Source organism: Vulpes lagopus, chromosome 13 (assembly GCF_018345385.1).
Source record: "Vulpes lagopus strain Blue_001 chromosome 13, ASM1834538v1, whole genome shotgun sequence".
Taxonomy (NCBI): Eukaryota; Metazoa; Chordata; class Mammalia; order Carnivora; family Canidae; genus Vulpes; species Vulpes lagopus.
In genome coordinates this window covers 47,411,040-47,423,673 of record NC_054836.1, presented here as the reverse complement: position 1 = coordinate 47,423,673, position 12,634 = coordinate 47,411,040, and the positions used below count along the sequence as shown (strand labels likewise).

Sequence of the window (12,634 nt, the reverse complement as noted above, 5' to 3'; positions counted from 1 at the left end):
CTTAAGTGCTGGGAAGAAGGGAGGAGGTCTCAGAATGGTAGAAATCCTGAGGCATCCTTGAGGCACCTTTGCCACATTCGTGATTCTCCTAAGGCTCTCCTTGTTTGCGTTGCTCTACATCCAACCATTGGGTTCATGACTCATACCTTTGTCAGTTGCAGTGATTACATGTGAGTCAGGTGGGGCAACAGAGAGTCATAGGCTTGGTGACAGAGAGAGCTGGCCTCAAATGCCAGCTATACCACTTTGAGATAGTCCCAAGGACAAGATGCTAAACCCTTATGAGCTTCTGTGTCTTCATCTATAAAATGGGGGTGGGCGGCGGAATTCTTACTTCATAATGTTGCTAAAAGGATTAAAAGAGGTGGTGTGGGTAAAAGTGGCCAGCATGTGACATAACAAGTATTCCATTGATGTTTTTTCCCTTCTTATAGGCCTCACTATCTATGTTAGCCAATTATACTTTACTTTTTTTTTTTTTATGTTTCTCAAGCATTTGTAGTTCAGGGACTACATTGAGTTTAAGAATCTTTTTCCTTTCCATACTCAGAAAATTCTAGTGAGTTCAAATGTTTTTATGCAACTGTCACAAACGCCCTACTTTTCAAAGTGACTGACTGCCATTTTTTGAGCTGACTCGATGCCAAGGATGTGCTGGGTACCCTGCATGCCTCATTTCCAAAGTTAATTATCAACCCCATAGGACAGGCACAGTTTCTCAGCCTTGGTGGTGCTAACATTTGGGACTAGATAATTCTTGATTGTATGGGCTGTCTTGTGCCTTGTAGGATACTTAGCAGCATCCCCAGGCTCTGCCCTCTAGATACCAGGAGCACTCCTCAGTCATGACAATCAAAAATATCTGCAGACATTATCACACATCTTCTGGGGGATAAAATCTTTCCCAGGTGAGAACCACTGGTACGGAATCCATGTCCTTCCCATCTACCTGTGAGGAAGCTACAGTTCAGGGTGGTCAAGGGCTTTTCTCAGAGTCACATAGCTACCAAGTAGTGGAGGCAGGTTTCGAATGAGTCCAGTTGCTCCTAACCTCTGCACCATGGTGACTAGAGAACGAATTCTTATCGGTAAAGAGAGCCTCAAATACCTTTGATATTCCTGGACCTCAACTCTCTTCTGTGCTGAAGATGCCTGAACTCCAGACTTTCCTCTCTGAAAGCCAAGAACAGTCCCCCAAGGAAGGGTTTAGTCATTGTTCACAGACAAGTGCAACATATTGCATGTAGCTGGCCCCTGAATATGCTTTTCCTTGACATAAAGGGTGTTATGATTCGAATCATGTCCCCTAAAATGTATGTTGAAGTCCTAATCCCTGGTACCTTTGATTGTCATCTTATTTGGAAATATATAATATAATATAATCAAGTTCAGATGACGTCATCAGGGTAGACGGCTAATGCCATAGGTCTGGCATCCTTGTGAGGAGAGGAACACCTGGGCATAGACAGAGGGAAGAGAGCCATGTGAGGTTGGAGGCAGAGATCTGAGTTACACCGCCACAAGCCAAGAAAGCTGGAAGAAGCCGGAAGAGCCAAGGACGCATCCTCCCCAGAAGCTTTGTAGGAACACAGCCTTGTGACACCTTGATTTCAGACTTCCAACCTCCAGGCTGGCAAGACAATACATGTCTATTGTTTCACATCAACCAGGTTATGGTACATTTGACACCTGCACAACATGGGTTTGAACTAACTGCATGGGTCCACTGATAATTGGATTTTTTTCAATAAATACAGTACAGTACTATAATGTATTTTCCCTTCCTTATGATTTTCTTAATAACATTTTCCCTCTAGCTTCCTTACTGTTAGAATACAGTATACAATACATGTAGCATATAAAATATGTGTTCGTCGACTCTTTATAGTATCCATAAAGCTTTTGGTCAACAGGAGGCTCTTAGTAGTTGAGTTTTGGGGGAGTCAAAAGTTATATTGAAATTCCAAATGCACGGGGAACTGGTGCCCCTAACCCCTGTGATGTTCAAGCGTTAACTGTACTAGGTTACAGTGTCCCCCAAGAGAGTCCTCCCCAGGTCCTCTGGCAGCCCTGAGCAGCCCATATTTTGATTTGACAGGTCTTTGTGCTCCCCAGTCAGTTATGATACCTGGCCGTTAATCAGAGTCATGAAAAACACTTAACTTCCCTAATAAACCCACAAGTTAGAGGGTGCCTCCCACTAATCACATGGCCAAGATAACGATCTGGTGGTGAAATGACAGCTCAGCAAACTTCCTAGATAGCAGCTGCCCACTCAGATGCCTGCGCATGGTGTGTCATCAGCCAGAGCATGCTGTGTCAGAGCCTTATCTTTCTTGGTAACAGGAGGTACCCTACAGTCCCAAGATAAGGGGGAGAAACTTCACAGAATCTGACTCCATGGCCTTGGTTACCTGCAGGTCACAAAGAAACATACAGAGGGAAATGAACCTCAGACAACTATGAGTATGATACAGGCAGGCAATGACCAAAGGTAACTAAGAGCATTTGAGATCTAAAATCCAAAGTCATTTATTCTGGGCGAGTAAATAAGTAGTCGCAAAGAGACTCATATGAAGTCTGAGATTCTCTGAGGCTAAATCAGCCCCTTGGAGGTCAGGTGCATCCCAAATAGGCATCTCTTCTTTCCCAGCCCAAACTCCGTGAGATGTTCCATGTTTATTTTTTTGTATATTTTTTTTTATTGGAGTTCGATTTGCCAACATATAGCATAACACCCAGTGCTCATCCCGTCAAGTGCCCCCTCAGTGCCCGTCACCCAGTCACCCCCACCCCCGACCCACCTCCCTTTCTACTACCCCTTGTTCGTTTCCCAGAGTTAGGAGTCTCTCATGTTCTCTCACCCTCTCTGATATTTCCCACTCATTTTCTCTCCTTTCCCCTTCATTCTCTTTCACTATTTTTTATATTCCCCAAATAAATGAGACCATATAATGTTTGTTCTTCTACGATTGACTTATTTCACTCAGCATAATACCCTCCAGTTCCATCCACGTCGAAGCAAATGGTGGGTATTTGTCATTTCTAATGGCTGAGGAATATTCCACTGTATACATAGACCACATCTTCTTTATCCATTCATCTTTTGATGGACACCGAGGCTCCTTCCACAGTTTGGCTATTGTGGACTTTGCTGCTAGAAACATCGGGGTGCAGGTGTCCTGTCGTTTCACTGCATCTGAATCTTTGGTGTAAATCCCCAGCAGTGCAATCGCTGGGTTGTAGGGCAGGTCTATTTTTCACTCTTTGAGGAACCTCCACACAGTTTTCCAGAGCGGCTGCACCAGTTCACATTCCCCAACAGTGCAAGAGGGGTCCCCTTTCTCCACATCCTCTCCAACATTTTTTTCCTGTCTTGTTAATTTTCCCCGTTCTCCCTGGTGTGAGGTGGTATCTCATTGTGGTTTTGATTTGTATTTCCCTGATGGCAAGTGATGTGGAGCATTTTCTCATGTGCTTGTTGGCCATGTCTATGTCGTCTTTGGTGAAATTTCTGTTCATGTCTTTTGCCCATTTCATGATTGGATTGTTTGTTTCTTTGCTGTTGAGTTTAATAAGTTCTTTATAGATCTTGGATATTAGTCCTTGATCTGATATGTCATTTGCAAATATCTCCTCCCATAATACTGTACATAGAAAACCCAAAAGACTCCACCCCAAGATTGTTAGAACTCCTACAGCAATTCGGCAGTGTGGCAGGATACAAAATCAATGCCCAGAAATCAGTGGCATTTCTGTACACTAACAATGAGACTGAAGAAAGAGAAATTAAAGAGTCAATCCCATTTACAATTGCACCCAAAAGCATAAGATACCTAGGAATAAACCTAACCAAAGAGGTAAAGGATCTATACCCTAAAAACTACAGAACACTTCTGAAAGAAATTGAGGAAGACACAAAGAGATGGAAAAATATTCCATGCTCATGGATTGGAAGAATTAATATTGTGAAAATGTGAATGCTACCCAGGGCAATTTACACATTCAATGCAATCCCCATCAAAATACCATGGACTTTCTTCAGAGAGTTAGAACAAATTATTTCAAGATTTGTGTGGAATCAGAAAAGACCCCGAATAGCCAGGGGAATATTGAAAAAGAAAACCATAGCTGGGGGCATCACAATGCCAGATTTCAGGTTGTACTACAAAGCTGTGGTCATCAAGACAGTGTGGTACTGGCACAAAAACAGACACATAGATCAGTGGAACAGAATAGAGAACCCAGAAATGGGCCCTCAACTCTATGGTCAACTAATATTTGACAAAGGAGGAAAGACTATCCACTGGAAAAAGGACAGTCTCTTCAATAAATGGTGCTGGGAAAATTGGACATGCACATGGAGAAGAATGAAACTAGACCATTCTCTTACACCAGACACAAAAATAAACTCAAAATGGATGAAAGATCTAAATGTGAGACAAGAATCCATCAAAATCCTAGCGGAGAACACAGGCAACACCCTTTTTGAACTTGGCCACAGCAACTTCTTGCAAGATACATCTCTGAGGACAAGGGAAACAAAAGCAAAAATGAACTATTGGGACTTCATCAAGATGAAAATCTTCTGCACAGCAAAAGAAACAGTCAACAAAACTAAAAGACAACCTACAGAATGGGTGTTCCATGTTTAAAGGACCGCAGGGACAAGCAGAATTTGGAAAGGTTTCTGCACTTTAATCTCTCTCTGGAAAGTTCATAAGACCCATTAGCATATTAAAGACAGAGAAATTCTGCTGGAAAGACATCCATTCAACTCCTTCTGGGGGAGACCGTAGAACACTCTTTGGACTACTCATGTATTCCAGCCCATTCACTTCACAGAATTTGAAGCTGAGGCCCAGAGAAATTAGATGCTTTTTCAAAGGTCACACAGGCAGAAAGTGACCTTGGATGACTTCAGGCTCCAAACCTGGTACTCTCTCTCTGTTTTCATTATCCCATTAATTACTTTATTAATAAACATTTGCGTGCTACCATGTGGTGAGGCAGGACTACAAAAAAGGAATAAGGTAGACCTCGCCTTGCATGCCATTTACTATTTCTGGAGTGAACGAGCAGCAGAAAAACCAGTAATGGAAAGATCGTGGGCACAGGGAGGAGAGAGAGGGAATGGCTGACTTAGGGATGAATGCAGAACCCTTCAGGCTCCAGGGTTCCGGTCGGGTTACCATGGTGAATCCTACCATCAAGACCCCACACCCCCTAATTTCACAGGCCTCTGGCTCAGGGGGACCAGCCTGCAAGCCGCTCAGATGCTGATGCTGAGCTTGCTCCCCCGCAAATGGGGTGACGGAGCCGATGCCCTCAAAACTGGGCCTGGGGGGCTCCAGAGGAGAGGCAGTGATCAGGAAAGCTGATGAGGGAGGGAGGCTTGAGGGGCAGTATGTAGGGTCACGGGCTTGCCAGGGGTGAGGGAGCCTGACTCCCTTTTTCTAGTCATGGTAAAGTGCACACAACAGAAAATCTACCGTTTGAACCATCTGAAATGTAGGTCAGTGACATGAAGGACGTTCCCAGTGTTGTGCCACCATCACCCCCACCCACGTCCATCACCCCCTCTTTTTGTCTTGCAAAACTGCAACTCTGTGTCCTGTCAACAATGACTCCTGGGCAGCCTGGGTGGCTCAGTGGTTTAGCGCCGCCTTCAGCCCAGGGCCTGATCCTGGAGACCCGGGATCAAGTCCCACGTCGGGCTCCCTGCATGGAGCCTGCTTCTCCTTCTGCCTGTGTCCCTGCCTCTCTCTCTCTCTCTATGTGTCTCTTGTGAATAAATAAATGAAAATCTTTTTTAAAAAAATGACTCCCCTTTGTCCCCTTGCCCAGTGCCTGCCAACCCCCTCTGTGTTCCGCCTCTGTAAATTTGACCCCTCTGAGAACCTCATATAAGAGGAACCACACAGCATTTTATCCTTTTCGGGCTTCTTTCATTTAGTATCATATCCTCAAGTTCCATTCATGTCGGACCGGGTGTCAGAACTTCCTTTTTAAGGCTGAATAATCCATTGTGTGTAGAGATCACATTTTGCTCGTCCACTCGTCCACTGATGGACACTCCACACGGCTTCCAACTTTTTGGCTGAGTAATGCCACTATGAACAGAGATGTATAAATATCTCTGAGACCCTGGTTTTCTAAAAAGATGATTTCTGTCTTCCTTTTTTAAAAAAAAAAATTTTATTTATTTATTCATGGCAGATACAGAGAGAGAGAGAGAGGCAGAGACACAGGCAGAGGGAGAAGCAGGCTCCATGCAAGGAGCCTGATGTGGGACTCGATCCCGGGACTCCAGGATCCCTGGGCTGGACTCCCTGGGCTGAAGGCAGCGCCAAACTGCCAAGCCATCAGGGCTGCCCTATTTATTTCTTTGACAGAGAGAGAGAGAGAGAGAGAGAGAGAGAGAGAACAGAAGTAGGCCAAGTGGCAGGGAGAGGGAGAGGGAGAGGGAGAAGCAGGCCCCGAGGAGCAGTGAGCCCGATGCGGGGCTTGATCTCAGGACCCTGGGATCATGACCTGAGCCGAAGGCAGATGCTCAACCAACTGAGCCACCCAGGCACCCCTGAGACCCTGTTTTCAATTCTTCTGGGTGTCACCTGGCAGGGGTACAGGAAGAAATGGAACTACCTAGGGCAGAGGTGTACATAGTCAACCGGGGTCCAAGAAGGTGAGGTGAGGCGAGGAGGAGCTCTTCTTCGGGGTTGCATCCTGGCCCATGGCTTTGGCTTTGCCACCCTCCTACTCTACACCACAAGGAGCCTCTCTTCCAGCAGAGACGGATCAGCCTGAGGCACAGTTCTCAGGCGCTTTCCCTTTGTCCTCCTTTGCTCCATGCTTTTCAAATAAGCTTTCTAGAATGGAAGCTCCGTGAGGACGACGAACGCCCCAATCTGTTTACTCACCCCTTCTAGCACCTGCTGAGTGCCAGACACAACAGACACGCTGCAGTCAAATGACATTGATAAGTCATCACTACCTTAAAGTGAGTCAGATTGCTGCGTCCCTTTTTTTCCATCATCCCCTATAAACTTCCACTCTCTTGTTTTCATTTTGTCAGCAAAGTCTATGGTTTACATCAGGGTTCACTCTTGGTATTGTACGGGTTTGGGCAATAGTACGACACGCATCCACCATATTAGTATCTTATCCAGTGGTGTCCACCACAACCACCTGAGGGGGTTATGAGAAAATGTTTAGGTCTGGGCTCCACCTCAGAGATTCCTGTTTGATGTGAGACCCGGGAATCAGCACCTTTAAAAAGCCTCAGTGATTATGATGGGCAGCTCCGTTTGGAACCATGACCTTAAGGACAGAATTTCAGACACCCTAAGGGATGGGAGGATGGTCCTATCCTGACACCTTGGGGGTGCTGTCTGCTTGGCCCTCCTACCAGACCTGCCCGGTAGCTCCCTCTGAAGGCCAGATGACACCAGACCTTTAAAAGTCACTGCTAACTGGACATCTCAAATGTCACCTCTCCCCAGCTAAACCCATAAGGGCCCTAATCCCCACCCAGCAACCAACCACTTCTGACCTTTTGACTTTGGAAGATGGCAATTCCAGTCTTCCTCTGCTCAGGACAAGACTCTGAAGTCAACCTTAACTTCTCTTAGATACACCTAATTAGGGACACCTGGGTGGCTCATTGGTTGAGCATCTGCCTTCGGCCCAGGGCATGATCCTGGAGTCCAAGGATCGAGTCCTACATCGGGCTCCCTGCATGGAGCCTGCGTCTCCCTCTGCCTCTCTCTGTCTCTGCCTCTCTCTTTCTGTGTGTCTCTCATGAATAAATAAATAAATAAAATCTTAAAAAAAAAAAGATATCAGCAATGCCTGGTGGCTTGACCTTTAAAATAAATCCAGGATCTGACCACTTTCACTCCCTCCACTTCCACTGCCATAACAGTTCTCCCTGCTTCTACCCCGGCCCTTCCTGTCCGACCTTCACCATAAGCCAGAATCGGCCTATAAAAATGAAGCCAGATATGTCTTCCTCAGCTCTCAACGCTCCACTGGCTGCCATCTCACTCAGAGGAAAAGCTGAAGCCCTCACAGTGGCCTATAAGGTCCCTCAGAGACCTTGTGGCCCCTACTTCACCCCCAGCTCCCTCATCTCACCTGCTACTTGCCTCCTTGGCCCTTCCAGGCACAAGGTCCCCTTGAAGTTCCTGCAACAGGCAGGTACCTCCACCCCAGGGCCTTTGCATTGCTGTTTGCTCCTCCTGGAATGCTCTCCCTCCAGAGAGCCACTGGGCTGGCTTCCCCCACACCCTGCAGATTTTCACAGGACACCCTGTCTAAACTTTCAAACTTCCTGCCCCTTTGCCAGCACTGCTATCTTTGTTTTTCTCCTGAGACCTTAGCTCTGGTTTTACTAGCTGCCTTCTTGTTTATTCCTGGCCGGCCCCTCCCACTAGATGCCAGGGCCAGGCGGAGCTATTTGTCTTCTCTGTCCCCGCGGAGCTGGGAGCCTAGACCAGGGCCTGGCGCAAGGTGGGTCTCCTCCTCCCCTGCTCCTCCTTTCCTCTCAGCTTCCCGTTCACATCCCATCTGCCCTCCACGTGCTGACAGCCCCTCTTTTACTCTCTCTCGTAGCTCCTCTACTTGGTCTCCACGGCCCAGAAGGTCTCTTCCATTTGGGGGTATCTCCCCAGATGCCTTTCTAAGGGGCAGATCTGCAGCAGTCCCTCAGGGACACCCCTTAACTTTCAGGATGCTGCCCCCCTATGCTACGTCCAGCAAGCCCTGGGTTAGCCTTCCAGTTCTAGCTGATGGGACCAGCCGCAGAAAGCCTTCTAAGAACACCAGTCATATCTACAACCCCTTCCACTCCCCCTTAGCTCCCCGAGTGTACCTGAGCAGCAGCGCCCTGCGTCGCGGCCATTTACTCACCTGTGTCTATGATTCACGCCAGTTCTCCGCATGCCTGGTCCTCACATTGGGTCTGGCACTAACAGGAGCCCTGTATATGTTTCCTGGATGAATGAGTCTCCAGAAATGTGAAAACGTGGCCCAGATCAGTGGTAATGGTTCAAAAGTCCGTGACACTTTTGCCAGCTATTGAACTCACTATTCAATAGTTTCAAGAATGTTCCAGAATACATCATTGCAGGTGTGCCTAAAATCTAGGACAGAGATAACTGACCTTTCAGGGATATCTGTGTAGCTCAAACTGGACTGGCTAAACAGTCTCCCCATGGTGTTACCATTCCTCCGCGTGTGTGTAGGTATATACACACTTACATATAAATATGGTGCAGACACATGTATCTCTATGGAAATATTCTCCAGCACACGGCTGTCAGGCTACCTGTAATAGCCTCCCCCACCTGGTTGGACCTCCTACACTGAGACAGGTGAAGGGAGAAGCCATCAAAAGCAATAGTCACTTTCTCCTCTAGTCTCAGAACTTAAGTCTTTACTAAGATATATGTTTCTAATTGTAGGGCCTTGTTACAAAATTCTTTCACGTTAATTTTAGTCCACTTTATTCTGTAATCATAGAAGATCTCTGACCAATACATTCGTGAAACAATTCTGATATGCTGAAGACAGTAATGACATCTGTCCGATTGTTTTTAACCTTTCCAGATCACCCATGTGATATAAGCTAATGATTTAATTTGACATCTGTGGGCCTATCATTCATGCATTCACATAGAGGCTGCTGGTCGTCCAACAAATGCTCACCGGGTGGATGCTAGGGTAAGTCCAAGCTGACAAATAAATGAAATGTTTAAATAATGATACATGCTGTAAGAGAAATAAAACATGCCAGCGTGCCAGAGCGCTGGAACAAGGGTGTTACTGCAGGTCACACGGACAGGAGCACCTCTCTGCAGAGGTGACATTTGAAATGAAACCTGATTACCAGAGGAGCCAGCCACACAGCAGGGACTGAAGGAGAGGTGGCAAGGGCAAAGAGGAGGGGGCACAGGGTGGGACGGCGTCTGCCCCACCCCCGCCTCCTGCAGCCTCTGCCAGCTGCCCCCTCCCCACCTACCCTCTGCACTCTGGTCAGTTGTTTGAGCAGCTGCCTCTTGTCCTGAAGACCCAGCTCCGTGGGCCGGGCCTAGACGTGGCCCACTCCTTCATCCTTGTGTCTACTCACAATGTTTGGCAAACAGGTGGAGTTCAATAAATGCTTGTGGCATTGTTGAATAACGATGACTTGACCACAAAGCCGATAGCGGCCAGTCATATGATAGAGGTCCACGGTGCTGTGTTGAGAGAAGAATTCCCAGAGGCGCATGAAGCGTCTTTTAATTTTTGAATCATCTCTCAGTGATTCTCAAGGGGGAAATAACATCTACAGTAACTACCAGGAAGGATGGGGGAGACCGTGGAAGCAATATGGGATTTCAGGCCGAAAATGGGATTTCGGGACTTTGCTGTTAATTTTATCAGTTTGAGTTCCAGAAGCCATCACTATCCACGACTAGAAGGGCTCGGGGTGCTGGGCACAGTGGGGCGGGGGCCAGAGCTTCCACCCTCCGAAGTGTGGCCGGAGCCCATCATAATGCTCCTGGTGCAGGCGAGATGGAACTGCCAGGTATGTGACTCAGCCCGCGGGGAACCCCGTGTGTCCGCAGGTGCAGTCAATGTCCAAGGAGCAGACACAGCCCCGAAGGGGTCTATGAACACTGACCAGTTGTGCACTTTGCCTCTAATTACCCAGGCACCTAAAGAAAATACTAGAAATATAATTTAATTACTCGTGATCTAGAATCCCAGATTGGCTCACTTAGGCAATTAATTTGTGTCAACAAGTACCCTTGTCGTATTCTAGAAGGTTGGGCTCCGGAGGTGTGACTCAGACCTGCTATCATAAACCTTTGGTTAAAAGTAATAATAGATAGCATTTATCGAGTGCTGACGATGTGCCAGGTGCTGAGCCAAGTGCCGTATCGTGGTTAACTCTCCCAGCTAACTTACGAGGCTGGTATTACTATTGACCTCATTTCACAGAACAGGCAAAATGAAAGTGAGAGGTTTAAAAAAACTGGCCAAGGTCTCTCAGTGATCGGGGCCATTGGTCCTCTGGCCAAGAAGATGATATCTCTACAGCGAGGATCCATCCTGTCACCAGGGTCTTTACTAGTCTAATCCTATTTGCGGAAGTGAAACAGCAGCGAGATGCACCTGTAATGCTAATAATGCTAACCTGAGTGCTCGCTGCTGAAAGTGAGGCCCTGGTTTGAATCTTACTGTAGGAGGTTCCAGATCTTGTGCTTTAGAAATAAAATCAACCAAGTATATACTTGAGTACCTGCTAGGAGGCAGAAATGGGATTCAAATCCAGGCAATCTTGTCATTTTAAATAAACCACCAAATAAATATCTATGAAAAATTTCAGTTTTACTTTTAAATATTGCTAGATGTAACCCAGGAGAGCTCTTTAGGCTCTTCAATACTTTTGAATGCTATCAAAGAGTCGTGGTTCTAGAAGGCTTCGGAACCACTGCTGCAAGGGGCAGTCTCACCTTCCTGATACGGTTGGGTCCTGTGCCCAGCCCAGCCCAGCCCAGCTGTCTTTCTGCACAGATGTTGTGAAAACAAGAGCTTACCAGCCATGCTGGAACCTCTGCTAGGCCTCCCTCACCCCTATCCTCCGTTGGGCATCCTCAGGAGAGGTGGCTTCTGGGGCATTTTGATTCCACATGGCAGGAAGGCTGAGAGAGAGAGGCTCTGCTGGATGGGCCAAAGATATCCTTTTCTATCTTTCTTTTTTTTAATGGTATAATGAACCCCTAAGTACCCTTTTTTTTAAGATTTTATTAATTTATTTGAGAGAGTACGAGTGGGAAGAGGGGCAGAGGGAGAGGGAGAAGCAGACTCCCCACTGAACAAGGGGCCCAACCCTGAGATCATGACCTGAACCAAAGGCAGATGCTTAACTGACTGAGCCATCCAGGCGCCCCCAAAGATATCCTTTCCACCAGGGGTGAACTCTATGCTCTGTTCATGTCAGATCCTTCCCTCCCAGTGCCCCTTCCTCTGAACATCATGGCAGAGACTCATTTACGAATCTTGTTCCAATGATGAAGCCAAGATCTCTTTGCAGGAGCTCTCTGTGGAAGGTCATATGTGAAAAGCAGCACGTTCACAAGCACTGGAGATTTTCAGACAGAGGCAGGCCAAGACATTGTCAGGGTGTTCTGGGCGGGGTTCGGCAACAGGAAAGACACCCACCCCCTCTGAGATCCCTCCCATGTGAAAGCTCTGACTGCTCACAAAAACGAGGGCCATTCCTGTTGATAAATCCAACCAGCTGGTGCTGTTTTTAAACTCGGCGAGTCTTGGGCAGCCCGGGTGGCTCAGCAGTTTAGCGCTGCCTTCGGTCCAGGCGTGATTCTGGAGACCCGGGATCAAGTCCCACGTCAGGATCCCTGCGTGGAGCCTGCTTCTCCCTCTGCCTGTGTCTCTGCCTCTCTCTCTCTCTCTCTCTCTCTCCTCTCTGTGTTTCTCATGAATAAATAAAATCTTAAAAAATAAACTCGGCCAATCTAGAAAGCGGTATTCACAAAGGGGCATGCAATAAGTCCAAATCCTGAAGCTTCTGCGGGCTGCAGCCTCGGTTATTGGGACACTGCAGGAACCTATGGCCCACAGCACC

General features: G+C 47.1%; 1 protein-coding gene across 1 annotated transcript in view; it reads right to left on the bottom strand.

The window, feature by feature from the left end:
- Positions 1–9,000, bottom strand: part of EEPD1 (endonuclease/exonuclease/phosphatase family domain containing 1) — a 131,563-nt gene extending 122,563 nt beyond the window's left edge. The window contains exon 1 of the mRNA XM_041727472.1: positions 8,911–9,000. The gene's annotated coding sequence lies outside the window, so the exon portion shown is untranslated. The remainder of the gene's footprint in view (positions 1–8,910) is intronic.
- Positions 9,001–12,634: the final 3,634 nt, after the last annotated feature.